Source organism: Ictidomys tridecemlineatus, chromosome 13, assembly GCF_052094955.1.
Source record: "Ictidomys tridecemlineatus isolate mIctTri1 chromosome 13, mIctTri1.hap1, whole genome shotgun sequence".
Classification (NCBI taxonomy): domain Eukaryota; kingdom Metazoa; phylum Chordata; class Mammalia; order Rodentia; family Sciuridae; genus Ictidomys; species Ictidomys tridecemlineatus.
Window position 1 is genome coordinate 4,254,387 of NC_135489.1, and position 21,496 is coordinate 4,275,882.

General features: G+C 48.6%; 1 long non-coding RNA gene across 4 annotated transcripts; it reads right to left on the minus strand.

Moving 5' to 3' along the window:
* Positions 1 to 5,770: 5,770 nt before the first annotated feature.
* LOC144369751 (uncharacterized) lies at positions 5,771 to 13,890 on the minus strand. Of its 4 annotated transcripts, none has more exons than XR_013429469.1 (5): positions 13,757 to 13,890; positions 12,561 to 13,417; positions 9,998 to 12,474; positions 8,919 to 9,001; positions 5,771 to 8,097 (listed from the first exon to the last, which is right to left on the minus strand). It is a non-coding gene; the product is annotated as an uncharacterized LOC144369751 (long non-coding RNA). The 4 variants fall into 4 exon arrangements; XR_013429471.1 differs by having other exon boundaries at positions 9,998 to 10,518; positions 10,900 to 13,417; XR_013429468.1 differs by having other exon boundaries at positions 9,998 to 13,417.
* Positions 13,891 to 21,496: the final 7,606 nt, after the last annotated feature.

Sequence of the window (21,496 nt, forward strand, 5' to 3'; positions counted from 1 at the left end):
TCATGGACTTGGGGGCATTCTTTGACACCAGCACCTCTGAACTTTGACATTTGGCAGGTATTAAGTCAGTAAGCTCTGGTGTGCATGGGCTGTGAGGCCTGTTAGTCACAGTAGGGCAGCAGTCAATGAAAAATGCCTGTGACGACAGACTGGATAAGCTTCAATGCAGTGTGGCTGTCCATGCAAAATTCCTCGTTTTGTCCTCTCAGACATGTCCTTTCAGCATCATTAGGAAAGGGTTGTCTGGGAGGTGAGTGGGACACCACAGGCCTGGAGGTCATCAATGGGTGCTTCTTACTAGTGCTTTCTGTAGTCCACACTTCCAGGACCCCCTAGGAAGGCAGAGGGTATCTAGTGTAATACCATGCTGGGGAGATGAAACTCTGAGGTGCTTGAAGATTTCTCTTGAGTGATTATTTTCAAGTTTTATAATTATTCCTGGTGAGCGTTTTGTTGTCGATGGTTTTCCCTTAATTTTTATCTGGAAGAGTTTGGTTGTGAACTTGGTTTAGTTTGCTAAAGTTTATCCTCAAGAACTTACTAATGTTAGAGATTATACAAGTACGTTTTACTCTAAATGTCTTGTATTATCACTCTTGTGTTCATGAATGGTTAGGTGAATGTAACGTGCTCTAATGACAATGTGTGTGGTCATTGGGTTTATATGTGCCATTACTATCACTTTCATTAGCTGACAATTTCGAGTCCTGTCTGGAAGTCACGCCCTGTCTCAGGTGGTCCTGTCATCTGTCCTCATAATCCCTGCAGAATTCTTGGGGTGCAATAGCAGAGCGGGGAGGAGTTTCAATTTAGGCTTATAAGACTCATTTACCTCTATTAAAAAAAAACCAAGGGAGGCTTGTGTGCTCATTACTGACTCGAGCCCTGGGGCCAGGGGCCAGGTGCTGGCTGTGATGCAGGGACACAGAATGCAGGCCTTCGGGAATCCTGATATCAGAAGCTGCCTTTGCACAGTAGTTGTGGGAGTAGGTAAAGGCAGTGGTGAACCAGGTCATAAGATGCCGTGGCATATCCAAGAGAAGCTGCTTGCCTCTTGGACTCTGGACAGGCTGAGGAGATGGGGAAGGGCCTGTCCTGCACGGGGTGACACTGCTCTGTGCAGTCACCCCATTTCCTCTGCCCTCAACGTGTACCTCCAGGTGTACTGCCCAGAATAAAGCACACTGTAGGATAAAGGGCTGGAATTGATGACCCCATGTGTATTTCAAAGTAAACCACAACACTTGGTAAAGGACCTCTGCAGATATTTAAGTTTTTTAGGTTGTGGGTTCTAGCTTTAAATCTTCAAATTTTAGTACTTTTTAAGCCCTTGCTCCTAAATTGGCTGTGAAGTGAATTGAAGTGAGTGTAACGTACCCTCTGTGGAAAGGATCAGTTTGTAAGTAATTTTTAACTTCTGTTTACTTTCAGAGCCGTAATCCACAGTTGAGCTTTGGTGTTTTTATTGCTGACTTAGCAGTTTGTTGCCTTGGCTGTTGGTTTTTCTTTATGTGTGTGGAAATAACGTGTGGAACAAAGGAGAAGGAAATTGTTTATGGTACTTTCAACATTTAGAGTTTGTGCAGCCAGAATGTCAGGTTAAAAAAAAAATGTACTTCCTTTCCCTTAGGAGAGTGTGAAGGTTCCCAAAACTCTGTTTCTCACTTCCGAGTGAGAAACTGGAGCAGGTGTCTGCTTCCCTTCCATTAGGAGATCTCTGGAACCTTCTGGAAGCTGATTCCCTTATGAAGGGTAGCCTTTCTGAACACTGTGTGGACTTGCTGGTGTGGAGAGGATCTCTTTCCACACCCTCAGTGTGGAATCTGTCAGTGTCTCAGGGCTGCCTGGGCAAAGCAGCACCCACGTCGGCACTCAAGTCCTAGCTGCAGCTTTCAACAAGGCGGTGGACTCCTCCTCTGACTCTGCCCCCTCTGTCTGTGTTGCATAGAACTTCTTACCAGTTTGTGACCTCATCTCAAGTGATCACATCTCCACTCAATAAGGTGCCAGGGGTTGGGACTTGGCATCTTCTGGGAACACAGATCAACCCACGGAACATTTTCTTCTGAAATGGACGTGGCAGTCATGCCAACTCCTCTCTATTTACTGCCCTGAGCTCCCTCTCTCCTGACTTTTAGGAAAGAGGCTGTCTCAGCTTCTGCTGGGGGACAGGATCAGGGGGACAGTGAGCAACAAACATTTGTTCTCACAGTTCTGGAGATAGCAAGTCCAAGGTCAAAATGCCTGCAGATTTGGGTCTGCCAAGGGCTGCTTCCTGTGTCCTCAGTGGGGAGAGAGGAAGCAGGCTCTCCTGGGGCTGCCGTAAGGACACTGATGCCGTTCATGGGTGGCCCTCCTGACCACACACAGTCCTCGCCTCCCTCTCGTGGGGAAGAGGGTCCCACATGTGAACTGGGGAGGCAGATTTTCCCTCCATCTGGAGCTGAGAGCTCATTGCCCTGGGGCATGAAGAGTGGGGCAGTGGGAACCCTGCACACTGGAGATTGTGCCCTCGAGGTGGGCTCTGCTCTTCCCGTTTCCTGTCTGACCTGCGTGGCTGGGGTGGTGCAGGAATGGGGCAGCAGCCTGTTGGTTGTGGTTTCAGATGTGGCACGTGGTCCGCAGCGGGGAAGCAATCGGCACTGAGCCAGAGCCCTGCCTCCTTTCCCTGAAGACTGCCTCAGGAGACTGTCAGGTGATGGTATGGTCATCTTTTGGTGACAGGTTCACAGAAAACCAGAATTTTATTCCCTTGGTGTGTATTTCTGTTGTTGAGAGGTATGATGGATTGAAAAAAGACATTAGGGCCTAACAGAATTTCTAATTCTGGGTAGAAGAAATGGAAATAGAAAAAGGAACAGTGTCATTTCTGTCTACCAAGAAAGAGCAAACACTTCTTAAGGGCAGAGATGACAAGTCTTCATGATATTTGAATGCCACTGAGTATATTTAAACAAGTCACAGCTTTTATTTTAAGTCAATATTTAAAATATACCAGAACTATTGGTAAAGATTTAAACTCAAGATGAAAAATTGTAAATGACAATTGAAAGTATTTTTCAAATTCTTTTAAGGAGTGATTTAGGTAGAACATGTGGAGAGCCTGGCTGGCAACAGGTTCTCCCTCTCTCTCTTGTAGACCTGTCCTTACATTTTTCCTTGATAGTGTATATTAAGTGGAGTTATATGCTGTATGTTTAAACATCAGGCTGCCTGAACATTTTTATTGCTTTCAAAATATTCAATAAAGAAATTGCTTTATATTTGCATTATGCTTGTCATGTCACGTGGCCGCTCACAGGAGATCATCTTGCACTGTCATCAGCATTTCCCAATGGGAAGCTTATAGAGAATGTGACCAGGAAGGAAATGGTTCCTGTTTTCAGAGCTCAAGTTGCCAGGAGTGGACACAGAAGGCGAGAGTCGGTGGTCCGTGCCTGCACGTCCAGCCGCCTAGAGACCGTGCACTCAGGGTGAGAGTTCACCGGGAAGGAAGGCGCTTGCTGTCCCTCGGCAGCCTACAGTCAGTCTCAGGAGCAGCAGGAAGGGGCACCAGGAACCCCCACAGGTGTGGAGGTGGGGTTGATGTATTTTGCAATCAATCAATAAATATATGTTTGAGAGATTGACAATGAGATCATTATGTAAGTCCTGAAACCTAAGTCGCAGTCGTACTCATTTTTTGATTGAAATACGATCATTTTCAAGATAGAAAATGAAACCCCTGAAGCTGGAGTTGTAGCTCAGTGGAAGAGCGCCTGGCTAGCATGCATGAGGCACTGGGTTAGAGTCTCAGCCCCACATATAAATAAATAAAATAAAGGTCCACCAACAACTAAGAAATATTTTTAAAAAAGAAAAGAAAAAAGAAAATGAAACCCCTGTTGTGAGTGGGAAGAAGACATATTTCAGGGAAAGTCCTTAAAAAGGCAAAAACAGACGAAGCTGATTTTCCTGCTTTCTTTCTTCTCTTTCCTCCCACCCTGGTCTCTTTCTGGTCACTTTTTTCCCCCAGTGAAGCTGACAGCACAAAGAACCCACGAAGTTATGAGGTTCTACGTGCACCAAAGCCTGTTGAGTTTGGGAGTGTAGCTTAAGTAAAGGAAGGGGGGCCGGGCAGCAGGCCTCTCTGACCCAGCGGGGTTCTCCATTCCTAGGCAGCCCCTCTGGGGCTGTGCTTGGGACCTCGAAGGCCAGGCCAGAGAAGACTGGAGGTTTCTGGGTTGGTCTAGAAGCAAGTATCCATGCAGAGCTGGGCATGATGAGTGCTCCAAGATCGCCATTGCCTTCAAAACAGAAAGGAGCAAGTGGAAGGAATCTGTGTTTACAACTTTGACCCTTCCGGAAAACAATGTGAACGAGTTGTTGCAAAAATTCAACCTCCAATCCCAATAACATACAAAACCACTAAAATGCCATGTTGTCATTTTTAGATGAGAAAGATCTGGTTTAATGTCCTTGGAGCACTGTGAGAATTCTGGACAATTAGAAGCTGGATAATTAGAAGTTCTAGTAGAAAGAATCTGAGATTCCTATAATAATTTAAACTGCCATTGTTCTGTGGAGGACCTTCTATAACTGAAAACTTCTAGTTCATTATTCTAACATTGTATTGCTAGATTGATTTCTTCACCTTTATGATTATGCTTGTCACGTTTTAAAAGCCAAAAGCTGTTCAGGGAGGGCTCATTTGAGAATTGACAGATGGAAACATTTTAATGTTGGAATAAATTCAGGGTCATGAGGAAAGATTCATAATCTTGGAAGAAAACAGAGACCTAGATCTTAGTGATTTGGGGTTAGGTAAGGGTTCTTAGGTGGTAACACCAAAAGCACAAACTTCAAAAAAAAATATTGAAAATTCAAAATTTAAAAAAACCTCCGTTTCAAAGGACACCCTCAAGTAAGTGAGAAGACAGTACACAGCAGAGTACTGTACAAAATAATTGCAGACTATCTGAGGGACTTGCAGCTTTAATTTATACATTAAAAAACGTATCACTCAATAAAATACCAAATTTCAAAGTAGGCAAAAGTTCTGTAGTGAACTTACACTGAAGGCTTGTCAGCATCGTTAGCATGCTCAACATCATTAAACAGAGGGAAGGCAAGTCTCACCCCCCCCCCCCCCCGTGAGATGTCACTTCACCCCCACTAGGTAGGTTGTTATCTAAAAAGACAAAATTTTTGACAAAGAAGTGGGCATGGAGGCTTGGGGGGTAAAATGGTGCACCCTCTGTGGAAAACTGTCAATTCCTTACAAAAAGACACGTAGAATTAGCATTACCCGACAATTGCACTGCTAGGTACAGGCCTAAATGAAGGCAAAACAGGTGTTCAGACAGATGCTTGTGCACGAGTGCTCATGGCACTGTTCACAATAACCACAACGTGGAAACAACCCAGATATCGTCTGTTGGTGGAAGGATAGACAAGATGTATTCTATCTGCACAACAAAATATTACCTGATAATAAAGTTTATATACAGGCCACCACATGGCTAAATCTTTAAAGCATGCTAAGTGAAAGGCGTCATTTATAAAATGCCACATTTTGTGTGAATCCCTTAATATGAATGTTCACAATACGCAAATCCATGGGGGCAATGTGGCTACGTAGGGCCAGGAAGGAGGGCTGAGGAAATGGGTGGCTGCTGATGGGCATGGTTTCTCTTGGAGGTGTGGAAATGTTCTGAAATGATTATGCTGATGGTTATACAACTCAGAATACACTAAAAGTCATTGAATTCCATACTTTACATGGGAGAACTGTAGGATATGGGAATTTTATTTCAATAAAGCTCTTATACAAAAATTCCACATGTCAAAGGAAACTCATCTGTGCCCTAGAAATTGTCCTCTCCAGTGTTCCCTGTCCCTGGTCATCCATCCAGCCCATGCCAGCAGTGGGAGTCCTCCTCCTCCCGTCTTCCCCCTCTGCGTTGCTTCCTACTCTCCCCAGTCAGTCCCAAGTGGCCTCCTTGAGGGTCAGGTCTAAAGCTGGAGGGAAGCCCTTTATTTCATGCCTTGCTTACTTGTATAGTCTTTGAATTAAACAGACAACTTTTGCAATTGAGGACAGCTTTCATTTCTAGGTTCTTTAGATGGCCCTGGTGGTCTGTCCGCTCTGACACTCATCTCCCCTCTCTGCCTCCAATGCCCTGGCCTTAGACCAAGTCTTTAGCTCATCCCTTCTCGGTTACTGCCACAGGTGTTCACTAATCTCACCTGATCTGTCCCGGCCATTGGCCATTGTCTCCGTATCTTCAGTCTCCTCCTGGGACTTGGAGGGTGTTTGTTGACTGAATAGCTAAACTAACAAATAACCCAAGTCTCCTAATGGGCCTCTCACCTCTAGTCTGTATTTCCAGTCTTTTACTCCCATTATCACTGGGTTATTCTTAGTTGACAGCATTCTTTCCCGCAGGCTTTGCTGAGGGAACCAAGTTGAATCAGCTACACCTAAAGGCTCCTTGCCCCTCAGAATACTCCTTATCCTTTAAGGATGAAGACTTTGAGAATGGCAGGCCAGAAGCCCTAGTCTGAGTTTCGACTGAGTAGTTTCTCAGCATGGCAGGAGGCGGACAGGTGGTCTCTGAGATCCACCTGCAGTGTGAGATGCAGGAGGGCTCAGCGCCTGCCTGGATCTTGGAATCTGTCTGTTATCAGGAGGGCCAGGGAGGCTGGGAGGTTATCAGCAGCGAACAAGAAGGAGGGCAGGGCCTGGTAAGTGTGGGGAGGTCAAGGAAGTTCTGTGCTTTGGACCTGAGTGTGATAACTTCTGCGCAGTTACTCTTTATCTCTGCAGAGCCGCTCTATCTCCCCATTCCCGCACGCACGCCAGCCCAGGCCTCAGTCCATGCTGAGAAGGTCAGGCCACATGCCCTGTCCCAACAGCTTTCAATTAAAACCTGCTGGTTGTTGGAGCTCTCAAGTGAATCCTCCTCCAGGAAATGGAAATGCAACAGGATCATCCAGCTCAAGGACCCCTGCTAGACCTGGCAATAGCTAAGAGGCCCTCGTGTCTCCTGTTGGTGTGGAGCTGATCACTGAGCAACCCCGGGATTCCAGGAGATGCAAATTCAAACAGCTCAATGCTTGGCCTGATGCTTCATATATTAGAGCAAACAAAATCCTTTTAGGGAAACTGTGAGCAGAATTTCCACTTTGTCTTCAATACATAGTTCCTCTTGTTCCCTTTCATTGGTTTCCCTTCAGCTGCAGGGCTCTGTCCTCAGGATGATGGATCCCCTCTGCCCCTTCCCTGAGCCAGGACTGCACCAGGACAAGAGCAGAACCAGCCTGGTGGCACTTCTGCTTCAGAAGACCTGCTGCAGGTGCTCCCGCTCCGCTCCTTCCCCTGATTCTCAGGGTGGCTGTCTCCTCCCCCTGTTTTCAGAGGGCAGAGGAGCCCCCCAGCTCTATAGTAGATGGTTGATGCTCAGAGTCAGGTGAAGGAGAAAATCAGGACCACTTTGTTTTAACTCATCCTAAGTTCATTTGAATGTTAATTTGTTTGTCAGGAACTTTTCTTTGAGTTTGGATCCAGATTAGAACTCTGTATCCATAGGGCAGCCTTTAAAAGTCCCCTTTCCCTTTCTTGAAGGTGGCGTGAGGTGCCGTCTCTAAACCCCAGCAGTCCTGGAGTCTCCTACCTGCCTCTCACCCCCTATCAAAGCTCCCAACAGCATTCAGCTTCCTCTTTAGGGTCTTCCTCCTTTACCTTCTTTGTTTCCCGGTTCTGCTGTGCTCTGAGCGACTGCAGTGACATTTGGAGCTGATACAGCAGGTTGTGAATGATACGCTGACAGCGGGCCAGTTAAACCAGGCATGTGCTGGCCACCAAGAAGGCAGACCTGACCGTGCCATGCAGTGAGCTGTGGCCTTGGCTGCTTGTCTTCGAGAGGATGTGGGGACAGGTGATCCTGTGAGTAGGCTGAGATGAGCTGGTGGGGCATCTACAGTTTATTCTGCTGAACTGGGTTATTGATTTGTTCTCACCATCTCAAGCTCCACTTCCAAATTTGCATTTGTAATTTTTGGTGTTCTACGTGCTCTCTCATAAACTGTTGGCATTTCTTAAGGCGTCTGTGAACCCTAAAGACAAGAATCCCTGCCTATAAGTGGCTTTGTCCATTTGAGGGAAGAAAAGCACTGGGTGGTGTCAGTGACTCTGACAGCTGAGCCTCCTCCCATTAAGACTGAGAAGAGCTTGTTAAGAATGAAAGAAAGAGCCGGGCATGGTGGCACATGCCTGTCATTCCAGAGATTCAGGAGGCTGAGGCAGGAGGGTTGCAAGTCTGAGGCCAGTCTCAGCAATTTAGCAATAAATAAATAAAAAGGGCTGGAGATGTAGCTCAGAGGTTAATAGCGCTTCTGGGTTCAATCCCCTCTAATACCCTCCCACCAAATTTTATATATATATATAAAGAATGGAGGAAAAATCCCTCTTTGGTTCACAACTGTTCCTGAAATTCACCCCCAGCCATGCATTGGGCAGCTATTGAGTGTTCAGTGCCCTCATTCTCAGCCTGGGGACAAATCCTTGAACAGGACATCCATCCACAGTCCCTGCCCCTGGGAGGCTACATTCTAACAGAGAGGCTTGCAAGGTCTAGGTCAGCAAAGAGACATTTATGGGACATCAGTCAGTGAAAAGCATTGGAGCAGAATGATGTGGGGATTGATATCAGGACAGAAGGAATGCAATTTTCATTAGTGTGACTGGGAAGTCCTCTGTGTACTGGGAACAGATGGGAGATCATGAAGGGTGAGAATGAGCCATGAAAATATATGATGAAAATCAGTCCTGAGGGGAGGGGGCCACAGGTGCAAAGGGCCTGAGACAGCAGCAAGCCTGGCGTATTGAAGAAGGACAAGGAGGTCAGCCTGGCTTCAACAGACACCATCTGGTTTACCTGGGAAGAGCTGCGTCCATAGACTGTAGGGTGTGGGAGGCCAAGAGCAAGCACAGTGAAATGCTGGGAAACGCTCGCTGAGTCTAGGAAGAAATATTTGTATTTGTAAAGAAAGACATTTTTCATGTATTTAAAATTTTAAATGGAAATTTTAAATTATAGAATTAGTACTCTTATACATAGTAATAGAAAAAAGACATGAGCCAAATGTATAAAAAGAAATTTAAATCTTAATCACTTGCTCGTCATCTAAAGAAAGTGACAACGTGGATTATTTTAATGTATATCCTTCCAGAATTACTTTTCATACTCCATTAGAAAAATGAAATTATATTGGAAAGATTGTTTTTTTACTTAACAATATATTTTAGAAGTACGTTTTTATAAACAAGCCAAGGGGCTACATTATTATCAGGCGGAGTGCATTTTGTATCGTTATTGTTTCTTACGTGCTAAAGTGTACATGTGCTCATCTTTAAAGGAGGTCAGCAAGGGTAAACCCTGGCTACCCCAAGTGGGTTCCGGCCCAGCAGCTGAGTATCAACGAGCTGGTCCAGAGGAAGAGCCTGGGGCCCCAGCCTGTAGCAGGAGAGTCCCTGGCCTCAATGTGGCTGCCAGGAGGCCTGCAGAGGAATCTTCTTCCATTCCCACAAGGGAGCTGTTCCCTGAGGCTCTGTCTGTTGTGGCATCTGCTCTTCTCTATTCATCCTTCCTTGACAATATCAACTTCTTTTAGGACTTCGAGTATTATCTTGTGACTATATTTTTATTCTGAATATCTTAACTAGAAACCACCATTCAGCCAGTCAGTCATCTATCCCTCCACCCATCATCTGTCCATCCATTCTGCCCCTCCATTCTCCCAGCCATCCACACAGCCACCCAGACACTCCACTCACCCATCATCTGTCCATCTACCCATCATCTGTCCGTCCACCCAGCCCTCAACCATCCAGCCAGCCAACTTGCTCAAAAACTCCCATGTTAGTTTCCATAGAAAGCCCCCAAGGGCAGGTGATGATCAAGAGGTTTGTCTCCCTGAGTGCCCGGGAGCTGTTTCAGACACGGGAAAGACTTACGGGAGGTGGCAACAGCCTCAACAGTTGGGGATGAAACTGGGAGGGACATCAGCCACGGTCACTGAAGCCTGGTGAAGCTGCTGCCCTCTGGGTGGAGAGTGTGGAAGGAGAAGATGAGCGAGGCCAGGAGGGAAGGCCTATCAGATGAGGAGCAGGCCTCCAGCTCAGCAGGACCCTGGGGTCAGGAGCACCTCAAGGAGGAAGGCCCAGGGACAAGAGACCTGACCTGCTGCCAGGGGCGTGTGGACTCCTGCTGGCCTTTGAGAAGAAACTGGATAAGAAAGAGGTAGAGCTGGGGGTGGGGGTGCTGAGCATAGGTGGCCCCAGGGCAGGTAGGCAGGAGAGCGGGGCTCTGGGCTGCAGAGATCTTGCCAGGGCTGCACAGGTGCTGGGCAGAACTCAATGCCACTGGGAGGCCAGAGAGAAGGGGGCGTGCCGTATCACCACAAGGTGCAGAGCTGACAGAGCCCGGCAGCCATGACAGGTGCTGCAATTATGACCTCATCTAATCCTCGTAGCACCTGCAAGAGGAGAAACCTTCCGTTATCTCCATTTGAAGAACACAAAGGCACAGTGCACTCTTCCAAGATCCCACCTAAGTGAGCCCAGAGGTTCAAGCTTTGCAGTGTGGCTCCTCAGTCCCTGCCAGTACCCTGTGTGCCTCCTGGAACCGCCCAGTGGCCTGCCCCAGGTAGCCTGCAGGGGCAGAGGAAGGGCCAGGAGACTGGAGTAGCAGGGCTGTGACTTCAAGAACCAGAACTGGGACCTGGAGCAGGGATGAGCAGGCCAGGGGCAGCCTGATTCCAAAGGCAGGAGATATGCATGAAGGTCTCCATGCTGACATTGAGGCTGGGGGAGGGGAGGCTGCCTGGTAGTCAAGGTCCCTGGGCAGGAGAACAGACCTGGAGCTTGGCTCGGCCTCTGGAGGAGAAGCGCCCTCTGTCCTGGAGAGGCCAGGGGAGCAAGACGTCCCTGGTGTTGGGGAATGAAGGAAAAGGGAAACCGGCACTTCACCCCCATTCTCCTCCATTCCTGAAGCCTCCCACCAAGTGTAAGGGGGAGATGGTAGAGAGAGGAAGGGGAGGCTGTGACAATTCTGCAAATGTGGGGACAGGTGCCAGAGATGTGGGATATTTCCATGAGGCCCACAGATCAGAGACCACCATATATGGTGCACACTGGTGCCGGAGCCGGAGCACAAGTTTCTTACCCTGTTTCTACTCACAGACCAGCTTGAGGCTCCACACGCCCCTTATCAGGAGGCCAGGTCCATTGTCCCTGGGGTCTTCCTCCTTGAAGTGCCTCCTAGCCCCCAGCAGTCTCACTGGGCCGAAGACTAGCTCTGTTTGTGCTCATCTCAGTGCTAGCCTGTGCCTGGGCATCTCTTGGTCACCAGATGTCCACTCTTCATTAACCTCAGGAAGCCCACTGCTCTCATTCTCGGCCATGGACCCCACCCCCAACTCTGCAATGGATATCGACCATAAGAATGTCAGTGCCTTTCAGCTTAACATGAGAGCTGAAACTCATAAATTCTTTTGATTTCTAAGTTGATTGTAGGTGTTTTTGTTGTTGTTGTTATTTGTTTATGTATCACTTGCAACTCAAAAACCTCTGGCTAATACAACCTAGAACTTAGCCTCCAGCTCCAGGGGAGAAAGGCAGGAGCTCCAACCCCCCGGGCTGATTGCTCCAGAGCCTGCCTGTGCTGCGGTGCTGTCTCTGGGCTTGCTGTGGAAACTCTGGCAAAGCAAAGAAGTGCAAGGGATGGCTTCTGCAGTGACGACCACTGGCTCCCATGGCCAAGTCCAAGAGCAGGGATCCGCTGAGCTGGCCTCAGGTTTCCAAAGGAATTGGTCCTGGTGGTCCCCAGGGAGTCAGCCCCCACCCAGATGGATAATGATACTGAGCAAAAACCCAGCTCAGGTTAGCAACGGGAGCAAGTGGACGCTCAAGAGTTCCATTTTGTGTAAGAGATGACAGCCTCTGCTGGGACTGTGTCTGATGAGGCTGCCCCTCACCTTGGACATCAGCACAGCCTGAAATCCGTGCCTTCCACACACTCCTTAGAGAATGAACAGAAGGGACCTGGAGTTGCCAGCAGACACCTGAGGGTGTTCAGGTTCCTGCTGAGTCATGGCCGGAGGGGATTCGGGTGTGGTGAGTTAGACCCATGCCAGTTTTGTGGGCCTAGGGATGTTTTCTCTAGGTTAGGGTACAAGAGACTTAAACTGTCCATCATTCCTACTGGGGTGGCTCAACCGGTTTCTTTTTCACCAAAGGCACCGCAGGCTGAGCTGGGAGTCAAAATTAAGTGTGGTGAACACACCTCGTTCCTCAGGTCCGCAGCCTTTTGCCTTCTGCTGGGAGGAGAAATCATGTCAGAGTTTAGAAGCTCCTCTCGGGGTGATTATCTCCCGATTCACTTGTGCTTCCTGAGAGTCTATCCCAGGCCAATGCAGGGCAGGCTGGAGTTCCTGGGAAGACAGAAATGGTCCTCCTGAAGGGCCACACACCTCTCCATCTCCCCTCGGCCCTGTTGGGAGAGCAGCTGGGCAGTAACCTGTTTGCTGAGTCTTGATGGGTGAAACTCTGGCTCTCAGCCTGACAAAGGTCAGCGGAGGCCACTGGTGCCTCTTGCTTTCCCTGCCATCAAAGGACGTGGCCAACACACCCAGGAGCTCCTGCCTCTCAGATGGAAGGGCCTTGTGGCTCTACTCAAGACGAGGTTCAACTGTGTTCATTAGTTAAACATTGTCATTTTTCTGTCCACCTTCTGATTTGCCCGTTTCCAACCTCTGACCCCAGGGAGAAGTTCCTGTGCTCCTTACTGAGCCAAGACATACAAAAGACAGCTTACCTTGTGGATATCTATGTTAGGAAATCACTTTCAAGGCAAGGGCTGAAGTTCAAAACTGATTACAAGTTACGCAGTCCACTGCTACGGGGTGCAGCATGAAGAAGCGCCTGGGTTCTAAGAAGCATCTCAGCACTTACCTGTTTGGTGTGGAAATCGGACTTCCCATAATTGTGACAGTGTGTGACATTCAGATGAAGAACTCATTCTTGTTGTAACTTCTTCCCCTTGGAGGTTAAAAGCTGAACACCTTGCCTAGCACTGAGACCAATCCCCACGCTGCCGTGTTGCGAATCGGCCTCTACTGGGTTGGAGCCGGAGGTGACTTCTCTGGGCTCTCCTGCTCCTTCCAGGTGGAAAGCCCTGTGCCTACCTGGTGTTCCCCGAAGGGCAGTCCCCACCCTGTGCCTACTTTGGAGCAGAAAGTTTCCAGAAGCACCTGTGGCAATGGGCAAGATCAGGCCGGGCTTCGTGGGTACCCTGTGTACGGCAGGTGTGTGCAGGGGTGGCCGGGGGGCTCCAACACCTGGAGGCAGTCACAGGCAGCTCGCCCAGTTCCAGTCCTTCGAAGGGGAAGGGGCATGGGTCATGATGGACTGTAGGACTCTGCCTGAAGCTCTGTATTAGTTCTTGACAAAGAACTAAAGAGGACCTCCGGCCACCGCTGGAGTCCACCTGCCTGTTACCAGGAGTTCTCAGGACAGGCTTTCCAACCGTCTGGGAAAGAAACTCACTAAATCTCCCTTTCACTCTAAAATGTTGACCATGTTGGCTCTAAGTACAGAACGTGAGTCAGCAAACTTTTTTAAAAGGGAGGACATAGCCCTGAAGACCAGCAGGACGGGAGCCGGGCCCAAGGCCAGTGTTCTGTTTCCCTGCTGAGCCTCTCTCCTGGGTGTTACCTGTAGCAGGTTCTCTCCTTAGACCTGCAGGCAGATGTGCTTTGCACTCCCTGCACCCTGCCTGGGGTGCTGTCTTCCTGGCTCTGCCAGTCACTGGCTTGGCACCTTCTGCCACGAGGCCTGCTGTTCCTGGCCACGTGATAGGATCGGCCACAGGCTACTCCCTGCAGCTCACTCCCCGGTGGGTCTTCCATCTCCCTGGGGCCTCGTGGAAATGTGTGGGGACCTTTGGTCTTCTGGTATGACTGTCCCCCAGCACTCACACATCGAAACCAATAATATCATTTAATTATAAGTTGCCTTCATGTTGATTTTCATTGATGTTAGATTTAGGTCAAGAAAAAAAGTGAATGTAAGTTATATCATCTATAAATTTCATTTCAGATTATGATGGAATTACAGAATAGCTGCCTTAGAAAGGTGGGTATGGGGTCGGAAAGACCTCAGAAGAACTTGTAGCTCACACATCTGTTGTGTATGAATATGAAATATTTCAAAGAACCAGGGCCCTTTTTCTTATGTTTTGGGTGTTGGCCCTAAAGTTTTAAAAGCCTGACACTTTGGGGAGACTCTTCTACTGGAATCTGTGGCAAACCTCTGATTTCCAGGTGCTGAGTGTAAGGTGACCTCCTTCAGGCCACGGGGGGAGTCAATCCGGTGGGAATAATGTGTGTGAAGCCAGGTGAGTTGGTGGAGGCATTTGGGAATGATTGTTTTATACCTGTTTCTTATCAGTGTGGTGGTTATTTATTTGCTCCTGGTTCCTGTCCTGTCATTTAGACCTTTGATACAAGGATGGTCTGTCACGCATCATTGCGAACTCCTGCTCAGCCGGAGCTGTCTGGCTGGGATGAGCCCATGAAGCACCTGGTGCCGACTGCGAACTCACTCTGCCCCCTCTGCCCTGGTGTTGCAGCTCCTCGGGCTTCTTGCTCGTTTCTGTGTGCATGGGGTCTGTGGCTCCAGAGGATAAGGTGCGTTAGTGACCACACATCTCGAGACCACTCTCCCCTTGTTAGCCTCCCTTGATGAGCGCCATGGACAGCCCCCTGTGTCTGTGTCCTTGCAGGCACGGGCACCGTGACTCCATTCTCCCCCACCTTGCTCCTCTGGGCGACCAGGCTCTTCCCCTCAGGAATATCTTCACACCACGTCAGCCTCTCTCACCTTCCCCACAAACACTGCACACACCTAATTTAGGTGAAAATTAGGTTGGGTTTTTCCATGTCCATCCAACAGAGCAGACCTCAGATTCAGCTTCCCCGAGAACAGCTGGCCGAGGTGCTGTGGTCTGTGATGGTTCCTACGTACGGGTCTTCATTTCAAACAAACACACATCTTGGTGGCTTCTCTGTGCTCCTGTAACTGACCTGCAGCTGGGCTGAGTGAGGCCACCCTCCTTTGGTCCTATCTGCCCACCACAGGAATCACAACCCTGCTGGGCCTGTCTGGGCAGTGCCCTCACCACCTCAGGGTACCCTGAGAGCCATGAGGAAGCAGGGTCCCCTTCCCTCCGGGGGGTGTGTCCTGTGGTCAGGTTCTGACCCTTCCTCTGTGCCTTCCTGGGCTGCCCCGAGGTAGGTGAGCACCCCAGCTGCAGGGCACTGTGAGCTACGTCAGCACCCTGTGTCTGTCATCTCAACCAGTCCTCACTGCAACGGACACAGCCTGTGCCTGCCTCATTCCACAGACCATCAGAAAAGCTGGGTGACTGCCAGAGCTGACCCAGCAGCCAGCAGTGATGCCTGCCCAAGGGCCTCTCCTCTTCTGCCCTTAACTCTTGTCCCCTGGCACCTTACGCTTGCTTCGATTCATGCTTGTGAGGGTGCATGAGGCGTGGAGCATCCTGGTGTCACTGAATTCATTTGATCCACACAAGGGCAAATGAAGAATCAAGTACACTCCCGTGTTCCCAGAGGGTCCCACAAAGGGCATCACTGTTTTTTAATTTCAAATAACCCAATGCCTTGTGGCCCAAAATCCTGCAAAGGCAAAAACTCAGTGAGCAGAGCCAGATCCGACTGTGAAAGCTTTGTTCTGATGGGGGCCTCGTGTCCAGTGACTCCCTTCCTGTGGAGCCATACCTGCCAACACCCTGTGCCCAGTGAGCTCTGGCCCATTATCACTGCATTTTCATTGATTTTCCTTTCTTAGCCTGAACTTTCGTACTCTTTGTTCTGGAGAAAGAACACAGACTTGTTTTATAATGCTGGTTCAGATAAACTTGACCCTTGGAAAGTTTATCTCTTGACGAACAGAAATGTACTGATGTGTTTGTTCTGCCAGGAATTGTTGTCTCTGTGTCCTCTGGCAGGTCCTGGAGGCCACTATGCCTCCACAGCCACAAGCTCACCTAGGGTGCGGACTGTGGTGGTGGTCAGTGCTCTTCCCTGCAGAGACGGGAATTTCCTGGCCAGGGCCGTGTGAGTGTGGAAGGCCTTATCGTGCCACAACATAAAGAGCGATTAAAAAGAAGAACACCAAAAGCTCACAGGCCTGCCTGAGGGCTCCCACTGGCCGAACCTGCGCAACGGTAGCACCGGAACAGTAAAGAAATGACTTACAAGCCACGGAAGAGAAACGGAACCCTGCATTCATTAGTGATAATCAAAGGGATAGATGGAAGAGCAGGGGGGCTCTTGCTCACAGCACTGGTAAATGTGGAGGGCTGCAGGAGATGGGAAATTATTTGTAGCCATCACCTTGAGGACTGATTCAGGCAAGAATCTTGGAAGGATGCTAAGCCCAAGGGGAGTTTGAGGATCAGAGTCTGCGTGGTTTTCTGGTGCTTCCCTGGACTGGTGATCCCTGCAGGGAACCAATAGCTGCTGTGCGCAGAGGGGATGCCGGGGCTCTGCTCCCACCGAGTGTCTCCAGGCAGGACGCCCAGCAGGACAGCAGCTCTAGTGTAGTCTACTGACCAGAAGTGCGGACAAGCAGGGAGCACCCGGCAGTCTCCAGTGAGGGTGGTTCTGATAAGGAAGGGAGAGGAGGGCTCTCCTTCAGAATGTGATGCCACAAAGTTAAACCAGGGCTGCGGGAATGTCCCAGACTGCAGGTGGCCAGGGAGTCAGGACACTGTCAGAAGTGGAAGAGCACAGGCAGAGTGTGTGCAGTGACCTTGGTGAAGGTGGCACCTCAGTCCCGTAAGGACCACCTCTGTTCTGAGGAAGCATATTCTAGGGGCAAGGTCAGATGAACGCAGCTTACTCTCAAGTGGTTTAGGAAACTCCATGTATAAAGGTGAACCGTGGGTCACCTGGGTTGAGGGGGATAGGGATGTTTTTTGAGCAATTGTTTTTCTTAAAACTTTTCTATAATTTTGAAATTCATTCCATATATATATACATTTAAATGAACTCCTGTGTGGCACACTATTGTTCTTGGTATTGAACAGGATTGAGGCATAAAGGTAATTTTAGCCAATAACCTCCATTTCCTTGTATGTGCTTAAAAGTTATGTAAAGGGATTACTTGAGATTCCCTGCTTCCGATTTTCAAAGCACCTCTGCTGGAGGTCAATTCAATAGCCGAATGTTTTGTGTAGATAGGAAAGGCATAAAGCATAGTTTTCAGATTGCCCTGGATTGTGAAGAATATATAAAATATCCCATGGCATCATCTGGGTAGATCCTGCATTCCAGGAGGTAGAGTTGGTTGGACTTTTCAGGTTTCCCTCACCAGGATCCAGCATGCTGCTTATTATAGAGCAGAGATTCAAATATTTGCTGAATGAATACATGGATCATTCTAAACTAAGACTTGAAACTTGTAAGATAATATTTCTTCAGGATTTGAAGTGATTCATAAAATTAGGTGAAAATGATTCTGATATCTGAGATGTGCTTTCTAATGTGAAAAAAAAGATGTCGGAATGAAGAGATTTCCACTAGCTTTTCTTCTGGAGCTCACTAGAACCTTCCTGTCTACAGCCAACAAAGGCTTATGCTTAAAAGAGAAGAAGAAAAAAGACAAAAATACCTGGAAGAAAACCCAAGAACTGTACATGTTTCTTGTTCTAAATATTTTCCTAAATCATCTAACCTCCCTGAGCCTTTCATTTCTAAATAGACTCCTATTTACTCTTCTCATAAAATAAGAGGATGATCAAATAGCTTGTGTGTGTGTGTGTGTGTGTGTGTGTGTGTGTGTGTGTGTGTGTGTGGTGCCGGGGATAGAACCCAGGGCCTGGTGCATACGAGGCAAACACTCTACCAACTGAGCTATGTCCCCAGCCCTCAAATAGCACTTGGAACACATCTGGGGAAAAAAATGACTTATTGCTGTTTTGATTCTGTAAGATTGAAGGTCACATCTTTAAACTGCTTACTTACTTAGGAGTTTGTTATGAGAGACAACTCAAAGAGCGGAAGCTACCAGTGGGAGGGATGGCGGGGGCCGACACAAGCAGGAACCCGACCCGAGGAGGAGTGGGTTCTGCATCGAGCCCAGGGAGGGTTCTTACAACCAGTCTCCACTAAGAGTCTTCCGTGAACGGGCTCCTGGGGAGGATCTGGTCATCTGCACCCCTTCAGGTGTTGCTGTGGAGCAGTGTCTGTCATGTGCTGGAAGGAGTTGTGTTTACCCCTGAGAGGCACAGCCGCCACCCCTAAGCAGGCGAGAGGCAGTGGCAGAAAGGAGGGAATCCAGGGGCTGTGCGCTGTGGCAGAGGTCGGCACCAGATCTAGGAGGTCCCAGGCCAAGCAAAGATGTAGTAGGTGCTCTTGAAATGCAGTATTTGAGATATAACACAATTTCTCTCCCTCTCTCCCTCTCCCTCTCCTCTACTAGGGATTGAACCCAGAGGTGCTTTACCTCTGAGCCATGTCCTCAGCCCTTCTTATTTTTTATTTAAAGACAGAGTCTCACTAAGTCGCTTAGGACCTCTCTAAGCTGAGGCTGGCCTTGAACTTGGGATCCTCCTGCCTCAATCCCCGGAGTTGCTGGGATTACAGGTGCCACCACTCCTGGCTTATCATAATTTCTTTCCCAAGGAGAGCCTCTTCTCATGCACACTTTCCATGGGAAGTCCAGTCTGTTATAGTTTTAACAGATATTTGAAGCCATCTCGCGACACAGGATCTACGGCGAGCAGGACTAGCCTCCAGATACTAGTGTCTGTTGTATTCTGCTGCCCTTCCTATCCCCCCTTCCCCTCCCCTCCCATCACCTCTCTCTACCCAATCAGAAGTAGAGACTTTTAAAGCCAGGAATTGCCATTCTCTGTCTGCCTTGGAGCTCAATATCAGGCTTAACGTCTGGGTTTTGCCTTTATGTCACGACTCCTTCAGGTCCCAGTTTCTTTTCTTGTAAAATAACGGTCAGTGATGATCGGACTTTTGTTGCACAGGAGTGGGTTTAAGAGAAACAAGCTCGACAGCTTGTGTTTAAAAAAAAAAAAAGGAAGAAGTAGAAACTTTTTTTTTATTAGTTGCTCAAGACAATACAATGATCTTGACATATCATACATTTGATTCAAATGGGGTATGAATTCTTATTTTTCCACGTGTACAGATTGCAGGATCACATTGGTTATACAGCCACGTTTACACATACAGCCATACTAGTGTCTGTTGTATTCTGCTGCCCTTCCTATCCCCCCTTCCCCTCCCCTCCCATCACCTCTCTCTACCCAATCAGAAGTAGAGACTTTTAAAGCCAGGAATTGCCATTCTCTGTCTGCCTTGGAGCTCAATATTTGCCATCTCTTCCTCCTGAAGTTAGACTCTGTGGCATCAGCTGCGCATTCACAGACAAGTTTACACAGAAGACAGAGTCAAGCTTTCTGTTTGGCTCTCACTATTTTAAACCCACGTGGTATTAAACCCCAAGGATTTAATTTGACATCTCTTGAGATTCTTGGTATGTCCTGAAAAGGTTACCTACAGTGTTGCCAAAACTGTGCGTTAGGCCTGACGTGGAGGGGCCTTCCTGGAGTCACAGTATACCCGCAGCACCCTGTGGACATGAGGTGGGTGGTGAGACCCCCAGGCCGTTTCAACTTTCAGCAGTGTCCACCTCACCTATTTTGCATACTAAAGAGATCCGCCGTGTCCAGAACACCACACTGGGAATGACAAACTCTATCCAACATAGATATTGGCTTGTTTGATTTCTCTCACAGTATATTTTTCTTGCCTCTGATTTATTCACGTTATCGTTCTGGTCACAAGTCATAAGAGTCTAAGCTGAGGCTGGCCTTGAACTTGGGACCCTCCTGCCTCAACCTCCCGAGTTGCTGGGTTGTTGTTCAAAACTTCCCTCCAGGGCCTGCACCCACCACTGCTAAGTGTTTGGGGTGTAAATGCTGCAGGACTGTGGTTGCAGCCACCCTGCTCCTGCCACCTGGGTGCTGGTCCTTGGCACCCTGCCATCCACCAGATCTTCCTCCCCTGTCCCCAACTCAACTCTGCATCCTTTGGGGGTAACCCTTTCAGGCTGCATTTCCCAAACTCTCAGAGCAGCTAATTTGTCCAAAGGGACAACAGTAGGCGACAGGACAGAGAGGGAGGGAAAGCCAGTGTTTTTCCTCTCTGCATCTGGCTCCGCGTCCCAGTTAGTTGTGGCATCATGTTTGTGGTCTGAGCTTCTGTCTGCTAGTCCTGCTGTGGTCCCCACCCCCACCAGGTGACCCTGCACCCTGTGCTCCAGGAGCCCTTCCCTCCACCCCGGAGTGGTGTCTAGTTTTGTCATTAATCTCTGGTTGAATCTTTGGTTTGGTTTCTCTGCTCTTCTGTCACCTGTGTAACCAAATCCCTTCCTTAGATTCCTTCTGTTTTAATTCTGGAATGATCTGTGTTTCTCAAGTTGGATGTTGAGTAATAAGGCTCTTGTCTAGGCTGCCCACCTGTTTGAGCACAAGAGATAGTGTTCTATCTGATAGATGGAGGAGGGGTCCCGGAAACTTGCACAGAGTTGCATCACAATTGCCACATCATCACTGACTTGCCTGGGCTGAAGGACTGGCCAGGGTCAAGGCTTCGGGAGACCAAATACAGGCAGCATTTGACTGATGTTCCAGTTATGATGGTCACAGGATGATGGGATATCTTATTATCCTGGAGAGTTTCAGAAAAACAGTGGTGATTCAGAGCTGCAACTCCTGGTTCAAGACACAAATGTTTCCAGATATTAGTCTTAAAACTGTCATGGATCACTAGAAGCACCAGGCAGGCATTGATGGGCATCTGGTGGGTGTGTAGTGTGGTTACATCAACAACAACATTCTTATATCCTTAGGACTGGCATCAGGGGGACGAGGTGGACAGGAGATGAGAAGAGACATCTGGGGAGCCTGTGGAGCTGAGAACCCAACACTCTGTCTCAATTCCTCTGGGAGGGAGGATTTCAAGGTTTCCTTACCTAGCAGGCAGGTTCTTCCATCAACAAGTTTGCTAATTTTTAACCCCAGGCTATATATTCTGGAATAGATTCTCTGAGTCTTACACTGAGTAGGATGCCTGGTACCTTTGGAGTGGACCACACATGGTCTGGACACACTCATGGGAGACTCAAGATTTAGTGCCAGATGAAGCAGCCTGCAATGGCTCTCACCTGTTGGTTGAATGAGAAAACTCCGGGTGCAGCGGAGGCCAACTCCACTGTGCTCGGCGAGACTGCCATCTCATCATAGCCTGAGCCTGAGCCAGTCAGCCCTGAGAGTGAGGGGTGAAGGAGACGCCCCAAAGGCAGAACTCTGGGGCGGGTGCCTGTTGGTTCCTTTTGCCTAGGGGACATGGC